Raw genomic sequence first — 13,161 nt, forward strand, 5'->3', positions numbered from 1 at the left:
GAGTGGGCCACACCCATCGTTCCTGTAATGAAGAAATCATCGAGCAGCACGCCCGGGGAACCGAAGAAGGTTCGCATCTGTGGGGACTTCAAGGTGACTGTGAACCCAGTCCTTCACACAGTACAATATCCACTTCCGCGGATAGAAGATATTTTCGCCTCACTATCTGGAGGGAAACGCTTTACGAAGATTGATCTGGCCCAAGCGTATCTACAAATGGAGGTAGAAGGAGCATCAAGAAAATACCTCACGATAAACACTCACAAAGGTCTTTAACAGTACAACCGACTGGTATTTGGGGTAGCATCAGCTCCGGCTATTTGGCAGAGGGCGATGGAACAAGTCCTGCAAGGGATCCCGGGGACCCAGTGTTATTTGGACGACATCCTGGTTACGGGCGGAAATGACAGTGAACACCTTGCCAACCTGGAGCAGTGCTCACTAGATTACAAGAATATGGGCTACGAGCCAACCGCCCCAAATGCGAGTTTTTCAGGAAACAAATCTCGTATTGTGGCCACGTGATTGATGAAGAGGGGTTACATAAGTCCCCAGACAAGATTGAGGCAGTAGTCAAGGCTCCAGCACCGGAAAATGTGTCACAACTGAGGTCGTTCCTCGGGTTGGTGAACTATTACCATAAGTTCTTGCCAAATTTGTCTACAAATCTGCACCCGCTGAACGCCCTGCTGCAAACTGGAGTAGCATGGAAATGGAGTGATGAGTGTAAGCATGCCTTTCAGAAATGTAAATGCCTAATCACTTCAAAAGAAGTATTGGCCCACTACAATCCAACACTACCGATTCGGTTGGCATGTGATGCGTCTCCCTACGGCATTGGAGCGGTGCTGTCGCATAAATTCCTTGACGGTTCAGAGAGGCCAATAGCCTTTGCGTCATGCTCGTTAACCTCAGCCGAGCGTAACTACGCCCAGATTGACAGGGAGGCCCTCAGCCTGGTGTGGGGGGTGAGGAAGTTCAATCACTATCTGCACGGGCAGAAATTCACCTTACTGACTGATCACCAGCCTCTTGTCTCCATTTTTAACCCAAAGAAGGGCGTTCCGGTGATGACGGTGCAACGGCTGCAAAGATGGTCCCTTTTTCTAGGGGCACATCAATACGACATAGAGTATAAGGGCACGAAACAGCATGGAAACGCTGATGGGCTGTCGCGCCTGCCGCTGCCTACGGTGGAGGAAGCACCTGCAGTGGACCCTGTTGAGATATTCCATTCGATCATAGTCGAATGTCTACCTATTACAAATTCAAGTATAGAGAAGGAAACCCGAAATGACCCGACACTCTCTCGGGTCTATGATTTGACGGTGAAGGGATGGCCAGCACATGGCGACTCACTGTTGCCAGCATTCTCGCCAAGGAGAGAACAGCTGTCAGTGTGCCGGGGGACCTTGATGTGTGGATCCCGAGTGGTAATTCCACCCAAGTTGAGAGAAAGAGTGCTCAATGAGCTTCATGAGGGTCATCTGGGAGGGGTAAAAATGAAGAGCCTAGCCAGAGCGTTTGTGTGGTGGCCAGGAATCGATAAAGAAATCGAGGAAATGACCAAGAGATGCACAGGATGCCAGAAAGTCCAAAACGCTCCACCACAGGCCCCGCTACACCCATGGGAGTGGCCCTCATCTCCATGGCAACGGGTACACATTGATTTTGCTGGTCCATTTATGGACTCAATGTTTTTAATCGCCATGGATGCCCATTCAAAATGGCCAGAGGTCATCAAAATGTCCTCCACCACCTCGGAGAAAACTATTGCAGTCCTACGGACCATCTTCGCCAGGAATGGCTTGCCAGAACAGATTTGTTCCGACAATGGACCACAGTTTGTGTCCGAGAATTTCCAGAGGTTTTTGAGGAATAATGGGGTAAAGCATTACACATCCGCCCCATATCATCCAGCCACAAATGGATTGGCTGAGAGGTTTGTTCAAACCTTTAAAAAAGCAATAAAGGCGATGTATAACGACAACATACCACTGCAACACAAGGTGGATAATTTCTTGTTTGCTTACCAGAATGCGACACATGCAGTCACCAACCAAGCTCCAGCCATGATGTTCTTTAACCGCGGGTGAAGATGTCGCCTGGATTTGCTCAAACCAAACATAAGACGAGATGTTGAGAATAAGCAATTCCAGCACATCAATGAAAAGCCAACCAGGAGCTTCAAGATAGGGCAACCAGTCTTGGCCTGCGACTACCGAACAGAAAAATGGCAGCCAGGAATGATATGCACACGGCAGGGACCACTAATGTACACAGTGGACATTGGAGAGAGCATCGTGAGACGCCATGCTGACCAGATTCTAGAGTCACAGAAACAAGTCAAACCCATACCACGAGCATACGCACCTGGTGATGAACCCAAAGTACAGATTGCGTCTACCTCAGAATCAGTGGTATTGGAAGCTGACGAACCAACCAATGACAATGAGCCAGAATCGACTCCGCCGCAAGAACAGGATACTCGAGAAAGGCACTATCCAGACAGGATCAGGAAGCCTCCTCAAAGACTGAATTTATAAATGATTACTTTCAGCTGATGTATATAGTACAAAGAAAATTGTAATTGTAATTAGTTATTATTTAATTGTTAAATGAATGTTATGTACTGTTTATCTAAAAGGAGAGGAATTGTTGTGTATGTACCTTTAAGAGAGAACTGCTTTTATACTGGAATACCGGCAGTGACCACACCTGTATATAAAGCAGTAGCAGGCTTCTGTACTTTCAGTTCCAGCATACCCTCTGTTCAGTAAACACCTGTTATTACCGTTCTCCTGCAGTCCATGTGTTATTGATACGCGGACACTACAGATACAGTGGTACAAATAATAATAGAGAACATTCACAATGGTTGGCCAAAAGGTTCCTGTCCAAAGTACTATCACATCAGGTCAGAGTTGAGTGTCACAAGTGGACTATTACTAAAACAGAACAAAATAGTCATTCCACAGGCTCTACGTCGAGACATGCTCAAAAGGATTCATGAGGGACACCTCAGAATTGAAAAATGCAAAAGGAGAGCAAGAGACACTGTTTATTGGCCTGGCATAAATAAGGACATTGAGAACATGATAGGCAAATGTGAGACATGTCAGAAACACCAAAACAAAGAAGCAAAGGAACCAATGATAGTAGCTGACTTACCAACAGCACCATGGCAAAAGGTTGGTATGGACGTTTTTCATTTGAATGGTAAAGACTATCTATTAGTGATTGACTACTATTCTAACTATCCTGAGATGGTGCTGCTCTCAAGCACATCAGCAAGCAGTGTCATAATGCATGTTAAATCCATCTTCGCCAGACATGGAATTCCCAGGATTGCCATTAGCGACAATGGTCCGTGCTTCAACTGTAAGGAGTGGCAACAGTTTGCAGCACATTATGACTTTCAGCGTATCACTTCCAGTCCTCTGTATGCTCAGTCGAATGGTAAGGCAGAGAAAGGTGTTCACGTTCTCAAACAGCTACTGAAGAAAGCAACAGAAAGCAAGTCTGATCCTTATCTCGCCCTGCTGAGCTACCGAGCCTCCCCTTTAGACTTTGGTTCTTCACCTGCTGAACTCCTAATGGGTCGCAAGTTGCGCACCACGCTACCCTGCTGTGCAAAAGAAAAGCAGAGTAAGGAACTGAGACAGAGACTTCAACTGTTAAAGCTGAAACAGAAATCATACTATGACAAGTCATCCAAAACTCTGAAACCATTGACAAGGGATGATGTTGTCAGGATTGAGGATCCAGATGCATGGAACAGGAAAGCTACAGTTCTTGAGGAACTAGGACCAAGGTCATACACTGTTAGAACTGAGGAAGGACAGATTCTCAGGAGGAACCGCCGTTCCCTCCTGAAAACACAAGAAACTATCCAAGAGCAAATCGATGACAATGCCGCAACTGAATCTTGTCACTCACCACTAGAACAATCTAACACAAACACACATACAGGCTCTCATGCAAACACATCAGACTTACCTGTGCTGAGAAGATCCACACGAGAAGTAAAAAAGCCTGATAGACTTAATCTTTGAGTACAAAGAAAACTATATAAAAGAATGAAAAGCTTAGAGTTCATAAAGTAAAGCTTTGAAAATGTGTTGACTGTTGTGAAGATGTTTATGTCATTATGTAAAAAAAAAACAAGTTCATTCGAAGGTTTATAGAGCACTAACAAAAATGTTACTGATATCATCTTTATCGTTTTTCTTGAAAGTTGATTGATACTGATTTTGTTTAACCTCAAAGAAAGGGGGATGTAATGATCAGTAACATGTCATTCTAGAATGGTACACTAGGTGGAGCTGTATGTTTAGGAGGGGGCTACCCACAATGCTGTAGTCAAGATGGATGTTGTATACTAGTCCACATGGCTGAATAAATGGCTAGCTCAAGCTAGCTGTTCATAATGAAAACGTCTATTTATTTATGAACATAACAGGGGAAGCACAGCAGGCCCCGCTAGATAGGCCGGAACCAGGACCAGTGTACCCCCTCCGACAACAGAGGTACGGCCCGCCCGTTGATGACGAGGACCCAGGGGCCATCCAAAATCAGTTTGTGGTGCCATATGGCACCCAACAGCTCAGGACCATGGTTAGTCACATCCCCAAGCTCACCAAAAAGGGAGACCCCTCTCTGCACTTCAGGGAGATAGAACAGGCAGCGTGCGTCAATGACTGCGATGACTCAGAGCAAGCTAAGATGCTGCTGTTTTCTCTGGGGAGTAATCTCCTCCAGACCCTATCTGATGAATGTAAAAAGGGGCAGAAGGATTATGAGGATTTGAGGAACGAGATATTGGAGGCCATGGAACTCAATGACGGTAGTCCGTTCGCCCGGGTGGAAAAAACGGTACAGCTCCCAGGGGAGTCCCCGCAGGCGTTCGCAGACAGGCTGTGGCCAGTCTACCAGAGCGCATGCCCGGGAATGCCAGTGCGGGCATTACTGAACCAAGTTCAATTGACCCACTGACTCTGTTGTCTAATGACAAACTGCCTGCCCCAAATCTGAGCCCAGGATGCGGCCTGGTTTGAACCTAGTAGCCCTCAGACCACCGAGGAAATGGTGATCCGCCAGCTCACGATAGCATTTAAAAATACAAGGGGTATCGAGACGCCCCAACCCAAGGGGAAAGTCCATGAGGTTAAACCTGGGGGCCAGAGTAAGAAAGAGTGGCACCAGGAGGGGAACCGTCTCTCCCAGACTAAGTTAAACTGTTACGGGTGCGGGAAGGACAGCCACTGGCGCAAGGATTGTAAGAATCCCTGAAATGAGAATAAGGGAAAGAATTCATCAGCCCCAGCCCAAAAGGCAGAGCCAGGTATCCCTCCCGCTGTGATCGAGCCACTCTTGGAGTTGATACGATCTCTCTTCCTGACCAGCCAGGGGAAAATAGCAGCCACCACCGGTGTTGTAATCCCATCAGCCCCATACAACCCACAGCAATGACTAGAGCCAGCGCAGCCTGTCGACCTGTGTCCCCCAGAAAGACATGCACAGGAAGAGACCTCCTGTAAAATGGAGGAATACCTGCAGCGCCAGGTTGCGGAGGCTAAGTTAGTTGAGCAGGCTTTAAGGGAGGAGAACGCTAGGTTAACAGCGAGGGCTGGCAGTTTAGAGGATCAGCTAAGGGTTTTTAAAATGGTTCATGACCAATGTAAGTTGTTTAAGCCAGAGGCAGGGAAACAGGCAGCTGGGATCCAACCCGATGTTAGAAATCCTCAGCCCACAGCGGGTACGCGCACACAGGCTGCACACGCAGGCGCAGTCGCGTGTGTCAAGGGAAAAGTTCCCCAGCACTTTGTCCAGACCACTCCCCCTCTCTTATGGGACTCCGAGGAGAAGGAGCCCGAATTAGATGGCCCCGAGCCCGAACCAGATTTTGAGCCTGGAGGGGAAGACCCTCAGCCGCCGGCAGCCGGTGGCGAGGGATTGCCCGTCCCCAGTTCAGGTTTGGGAGGGAAGGGACCCGAGGGAGAAGGCCCCCAGCCAGCGAGGACTGTGACCCAAGCCAAGGGTCCGCTCGCCAGAGTAGCCCCACCGGTAGCACTCCCCAGGAGGTCTCCTCGGCCACCCCAGCCCAGAAAAGTATGGTCACCGGCTCTTCAGTTAAAAAGGATGGACTCCCGTGTCAGAGAGAAGCCGAGAGACAGAGGTCCCCAGCCAGCAGCCATAAGCTGCGAGGGACCAGGAGTAGAGATCAGTGCAGCCATGCCGCAGGGAGCAGCCTGTAGCAGCCCAAACAGGGATTAGGCTGGCCGCCCGGAAAAGGGCGGCGGATGTATATAGTTTAGGTAGTATAATTTTAAGTAATGTGTATAGAGGATTAAGTTAGGGTGTTTTTAATTTAATTCTAGGCAAGGAACCAGTAGTGTATAAGTTTTAAGTATGGAACCGTTCCAGAGTGTTGTCTACGTGAGCCGAGGTCGCGGGACCCGATCGCACTTTCCCCGAGCCAGGGAGCCTCCAGGGAACCTGGCTAGATGCTTTAATGTCTTTTTCAGAATTTTTGAAATGTACAGAGGAATAATCCTGCTCGCCCTGTTCGGGCTGAGCCTCGCGAGAAGGGGCGATGTTGAGGCCCATCATATCTTTGGATGCTCGGGGAAGAGAGTGCCCCTAGCACACGATGGAAGTGGTCTACGGGAGGCGGATGAAATCTCCTCGTATGTCCACGAGGGGAACTGGCCGGGATGGCTGGGATCCAATTCAACCCAGTATTCTAGCGAGACCGGCTTCACGTATGGGGAGGCCACCCTCCAGTGCCCGAGGATACGAATCATCACCCCAAGGATTAGCGTCACCGTGGGCAAAAGAATATGTTTGACGTGTAAAGGGAACATTCCCCTGGATAGGTGGTGGTGGCTCAGAAAGTTAAGCAAAGACATGTGGAACCCCAGGGTAGAGTGGGAAAGGTTAGGGAATGACACTCACAGGACCATTACAGGGACCCAGGGAGGGTTAAGTGTGTGCTGGGGTAAATGGTGGGAACTGGATCAGGGGATCTACGTCTGTACGTGGGGATCAGAGAAAGTCTGCCCCACAGGCGTTTCCATCATTTTCCGCAGCCAGTGGCAAAATAACGGGAGGGGGATGGATTGGGAGTCTTACCTGGACGCATGCGCGATCCCGTACTCCCCAATCTCAGTTAGTGCCACTGAACTAGTGACCCGCCCCAGCCGGCCCCTGCCCATGACCCCGACGTCACGGACAGTAGCAGAGGGATGCCCTGCCACCACCAAGGGACCAGGGAACGGCCTGGTGCTAGTACCCACAGACCAGGTGCTGTACCAAGGGGTGCATTACGCGGTGGCCTCGGTGATTTTAAACCTCACTGAGGTACACTTACCCGCGTGGTGCCCCGCAGAGACTGCCAAATTGTATCAAGCCATGTTAACTGACATGTTTCAAAAATTCCGTGAATTTGACTTTTCGGAGGTCAATAAGACCACATTGTATACTCACCACGAGGTTTGGGACGGTGTTGGGAGGCAAAGAAGGGGTGTTTTTAATGACGTTCTAACTGGTTTTAACACGGGATCCTCGGTCATCAACAGTTTAGACGACATCGAGTTGCAGACCCAGATTAATGGTCTAAAGACGCAATTAAAGGCTATTTTAACTGATGAGAATAAGGTGGTATGTTCTGAGTTGCATGAAGACCAGGCCATGACTCTCCATTTGATGGAGATCATCGCGGAGCTGGAAAAACATGCAAAGATGGTACATGCTCTCATCAGGGAGGACAGAAACGCTGCTGATCAGGCTGCGCAAAACGAGGTGTGCGTGCTGTATGGAGCATGGTTGCTGGGTGAGGGCCGCAGCAATCTGGAGGATTTAAAGCAAGGTTTAGTCCCCTCCTGGATCAGCAACAAACACCTCGCAGCCCTCCACCCTTTTGAGAACGCATTAAGCCTGTGCCAGCTCTGGTTAGCTTCTGAGGCCTACCCAGTCCCGGTGGACTGTGGGTGGTCCAACCTCACTGTCATGGGGATAGTTATAAGAATGCTGGTCATGGGCGGGATGGCCCGACCCGCACTGGTATACAGGGTGGAGAACATTGGAATCATTCAAGGGGGTGCACACATTCATTTTGCAGCGGTCCCGCCCTATGTCATAAAGTGGGAGCACGCTATGACGGGTACTGACCTCTCGGGGTGCCGTAGCCAGGGAGCACACAACATCCTGTGTCCCCAGCACTTGAATGCCTATTCGAAACCACAATGCGGGTTCAGAGCTGCTGACGCGAAACCTATAAATTGTACCATGGAAGCCATGGCACAAGGCCATGTTCCCCCACAGGTAGCATATATAGGTGGGACATATTGCGTCACCACAGGAGCATCTCACTACCAGCACGGACAGCATAGCTGGTGCGCGGTGAGTGACAGCAGTTTCTGCTTCAAACCCGAGGCAGAAGTTCAAGTGGCACAGGTACGAATTGTCCCCATTCCTGAACCATCCACTGTTCACCTCACTGTGGAGGAGAATTTCACTCACCTCCAGAAATATGTCGCCCATTTCGGTTACCCGATTCCCCCGCTCCCAGAGCACCTTACCAAATTATTAAAAGCCGTCCTAGTATCGCAAATGCACTTCTACACTTTGGAACAGAAGACTGTACAGATAGTGGCCGACATTTTAGATATCATGACCCCGCCCTGGTGGGACGTTTTTGAGAGTATAGAGGTCCCCTCCTGGATTCGAATGGCGTCCCACATCTTAGTAGTCTGCCAGCTAGGGATCGTCCTCTACCTGGTCTGTGTCCAGTGCAGGAGAAAGGGTCCCGGGGTAGAATTTAAAGTAAAAGGGTTGTGGAAGGACCAGTATGCTTGGGTGGAAGAAGAAACACCCGTGTGAGCTTTGTGTAATATCACTGCCGAATGATGGCAGATCCGTTTGTTATTTTAATAAAGCTCGTTTTGCTTTTGCTCGTTATTTTTAATAAATATGTTTCTTTTGGCCTGACGTTTATTTTTATTAAAGGTTGTGTGTTGAAATGAAGTTCTATGATGTCCCAAGTAGTGCAGGGGTGTTGGACCCCTCCGTGCTTGGATTATTGTAAGAGATAGTAATTTGTTTCTATCGATAGATGCCTGTCGTGCACTGTAGTTTTCTCTAAGTAAGGGGAATGTATGTGTCGAGGGATTGTGGATAGATAAATATAGGGGAAGGTTGTTTGTGGGGGGTCAGAAGTTTGCTCACCTTGATTGAATACTTCAAGCAAGTTTCAGTATCCTAGGGGGGACTGAAAGGATTTGCAAATCTCATGTCTCCCCTGAAGATTTACTTCTGGCTTATTGGAGAAACCCTGGCTGGACTGAGTTTAAAATCCAGGGCTCCAGGGCCCAACAAGATGGCTACGGTCAACCTCATGGCCAAGGCCTGCAAAGTTCAGGTTTGGACTGACAAAGAAGGAATGTTCCAGAAATTAGAAGGCAGACAGGCCTTCTGCATTTATGTATGAGAAGCAAACAGTGGCATTCGGGCCTCTGATTAAAACCCATCAAGGCCGTTTGCATAGATAATCAACGGGTAATAGCTGCATTCAGACCTTCGTTAGCTGACTTCAACACTGTTTGGAAATGATCAACGGGGCATTAAAACTGGAATGGCCCCATCACAAGACCAGTTACACAAAGGAAAACACTTATGGGACGTTTAAAAACCGATTAACCGGCCATCCAGGTTGATGGGCCCAGAACGGTTTCCTTTGTATAGACTTCAACACGTCCAGGTCAGACAAAGAAACAAGCTGATCTGGCGAGTAATAAGGGCTCCCAGAAAGGGGTATAAAGTAGTCCCTCGGGAAGCCATCTCTCTCTCTCTCTCTCTCGCTTGGACTCCGGTGCCCTGCCTTACCATCAAGAAGATCGACGACGAAGAGCCCGTCCAGGGAAGCAGGATACTGACAGTTACCTTTGAATCACTGGGGTATCTCTGCTCTGGGCGGCGAAAACCCTAAAGACATCGGCAGGCAACGGGGCACGGAGCAGGTGTTCTAACATCCGAGACTGGTGAGCATAAACTTTCTGGCCCATCGCAAGACAACTTAGATAGGTGTAAAGGGTGGGAGTTAAAGGGATTGCTAAAATTGTCATTTTAGTCATTTTCCCTTGATGTGTCCATTTCTCCTCCCCCGCTAAGTGTAATTGTGTTACATACATAGTGATTTTCTCTGTATAGTGTTTATTTTTCTCTTTTTAATAAACATTGGTTTTCTTTGCACCAAACCACTGGTCTCGTATTGTTTATATCGCTGCTCGTAATAAGTCCGGTGGTCAGAACCAGAGGGGAAGCGATTCGAACCGCATGGGGCTGGAGCAGCTCAGATACGCCTGACTGGCCAGACACAAACCCCAAACCAAAACCCCCTACAATAAGGTACACCATAATAGACTTTGGAACCAATGGGTATGATCTGAGGTTCTTAGTTCAATTGGTACAACAAAAATCCAGAAACCTGACAGCAACCAAGCCCAATCCTGTCCTCACTGAACATCCAGTAAGGGTACTTTCAGCAAGGGTGAGTGGACGGTGATCAAGAATGGGATTCAGGGATGATTTTCCCCTTGATAATCCAATGATGCTGAGCCCAATTTGAGTGCTCCCATTTCTGCCCTGACTGAGATCAGTTAACTCAGCACTGTGGATTAAAACTGGGGCCTTTTTATGGCCGACAACCCATTACCCACTGAGGCATCAGAGGATTATCAATCTATTCTTAAAAGTGCACCTAAATGTTTAGCATATTCTCCCTGACACCATCCTTAAGTTTTTGGGAGCACTCAGAAAATGGAAGCAATGGGCGTGATATCAGGTTTTGCCACATATGTTTATATTTATAGGTGTTTTCTCTTGGGTTTTTTAATTCCTAGATCAACTAGTTTGCCATGTGGTCTTTACCTCTCATCTATTTTGTTCCATTCTTACCTTGCATTTTTTACCCCAAAAGGCTGTACAGTAACACGGATTGACATTTTTACAATGAAAATGTATTCCTTTCTTTGTTTTCAGCTGTTAGCCTTGCCATCGCTACTTAAGATCTGTTTTGCTCTGATTTGGATCAGTGGTGAGCAAACAATTAAATATTATCCCTGCTTCCAAAGGTTGCCCCAAGAGGTGGAAACAATTGTCTGCTCACCATTTGGAACAAAGCAAGTGTTTAGAAGGCACTCAATATACAAAATAACAACATTTATACCTCAATGATGGTGGAGCACAGCATGTGAGTGCAAAAGACAAGGCTGAAGCGTTTGCAACCAACTTCAGCCAGAAGTGTCGAGTGGATGATCCATATTGGCCTCCTCCTGAGGTCCCCACCATCACAGAAGCCAGTCTTCAGCCAATTCGATTCACTCCACATGATAATAACAACCATGGCAGCATAAACACAATGGGGGTAATTTTAACCCCCCAAAACAGGTGGGTTTGAGTCAGGTAGGAAGCTAAAATTAAAAAAATCTGAAACTGGAAACTGGAACCCAACCTGCCTCAAACCCACCCACTTACGATTTTAATGGAGGTGGGATGTGGGGTGAGCAACCAATCCGCTCTCAGGAGGTGGGAATTATAGACCAGTCAGCTTAACATCGGTGGTAGGAAAAATAATGGAATCCCTGCTAAAGGAGAGAATAGAAGAACATCTAGAAACAAAAAGTATAATAATGAATGGTCAGCATGGATTTCAAAAGGGAAAACCTTGCTTGACCAACCTTATTGAATTTTTTGAAGAGGTAACAGAGAGAGTAGACAATGGTAATGCAGTAGATGTAATTTATCTAGATTTTCTAAAGGCCTTCGATAAGGTGCCCCATAATAGACTAATGAATAAGGTCAGGGAATGCGGAGTCGGGGACAAGTAGTAGAATGGATTGCTAGCTGGCTTCAAGACAGAAAGCAGAGAGTGGGGTAAAGGGTAGCTATTCACAGTGGCAGAAGGTGGGTAGTGGTGTTCCACAAGGACCTGTGCTGGGACCACTGCTGTTCACAATTTACATTAACAATTTAGACTTTGGAAACAAAAACACAATTTCTAAATTTGCGGACAATACCAAATTAAGGGGGAATAGTCAATACTGAGGAGGACTGTAACAAATTACAGGAGGACATTAATAAACTTGCAGAATGGGCAAATAATTGGCAAATGATGCTCAACACAGACAAACGTAAGGTATTACATTTTGGTAGGAAGAATAGGGAGGTCACTTATCACTTGGAGGATGGGAGTCTAAGTTGGGTAGAGGAACAAAGGGATCTCGGAGTACAAATACACAAATCACTAAAAGTTGCGCCACAGGCTAGCAAGGCCGTTAAAAATGCAAACCAAACACTAGGGTTTATTTCTAGAGGGATAGAATTGAAAAGTAGGGAAGTTATGCTAAACCTGTATCGAACCTTGGTTAGGCCACACTTAGAGTACTGTGTTCAATTCTGGTCACCATGTTATAAAAAGGATATAAAGGCACGGGAGAAGATGCACAGAAGATTTACAAGGATCATATCAGAAATGCACGGGTATACATATCAGGAAAGGATGAACAGGCTGGTTCTCTTTTCTCTTGAAAAAAGAAGGCTGAGGGGTGACCTAATAGAGGTCTATAAAATTATGAAAGGTTTTGATAGAGTAGATAGAGAGAGAATGTTTCCACTTGTGAGGAAGAGCATAACTAGAGGCCATCAATATAAGGTAGTCACCAAGAAATCCAATAAGGAATTCAGAAGAAACTTCTTTACCAAAGAGTGGTGAGAATGTGGAACTCGCTACCACAGGGAGTGGTTGAAGCGAATAGTATAGATGCATTTAAGGGGAGGCTGGACAAACATATGAGGGAGAAGGGAATAGAGGGTTAAGCTGATAGATTTAAATGAGGAAAGATGGGAGGAGGCTCGAGAGGAGCATAAACATCGGCATGGACTGGTTGGGCCGGATGGCCTGTTTCTGTGCAGTATATCCTATGTAATCCTATGTAATGTAATCCTATGATTGAGAGCAGACTAGTTTGACAGAAACTGCAATTATAATAGTTAATCTCCTTCATCTTTATATTAGGAGGGCCATTGTTGATGCCACCTGTGATGAACAGCACGGCAATAATAGCAATGTCTGGCAAATGTCATTCCATTCATTGTGGGAGG

This window comes from Somniosus microcephalus, chromosome 1 (genome assembly GCF_052327205.1).
Source record: "Somniosus microcephalus isolate GS21.2 chromosome 1, FLI_Smic_1.0, whole genome shotgun sequence".
In the NCBI taxonomy this organism is placed as follows: Eukaryota; Metazoa; Chordata; class Chondrichthyes; order Squaliformes; family Somniosidae; genus Somniosus; species Somniosus microcephalus.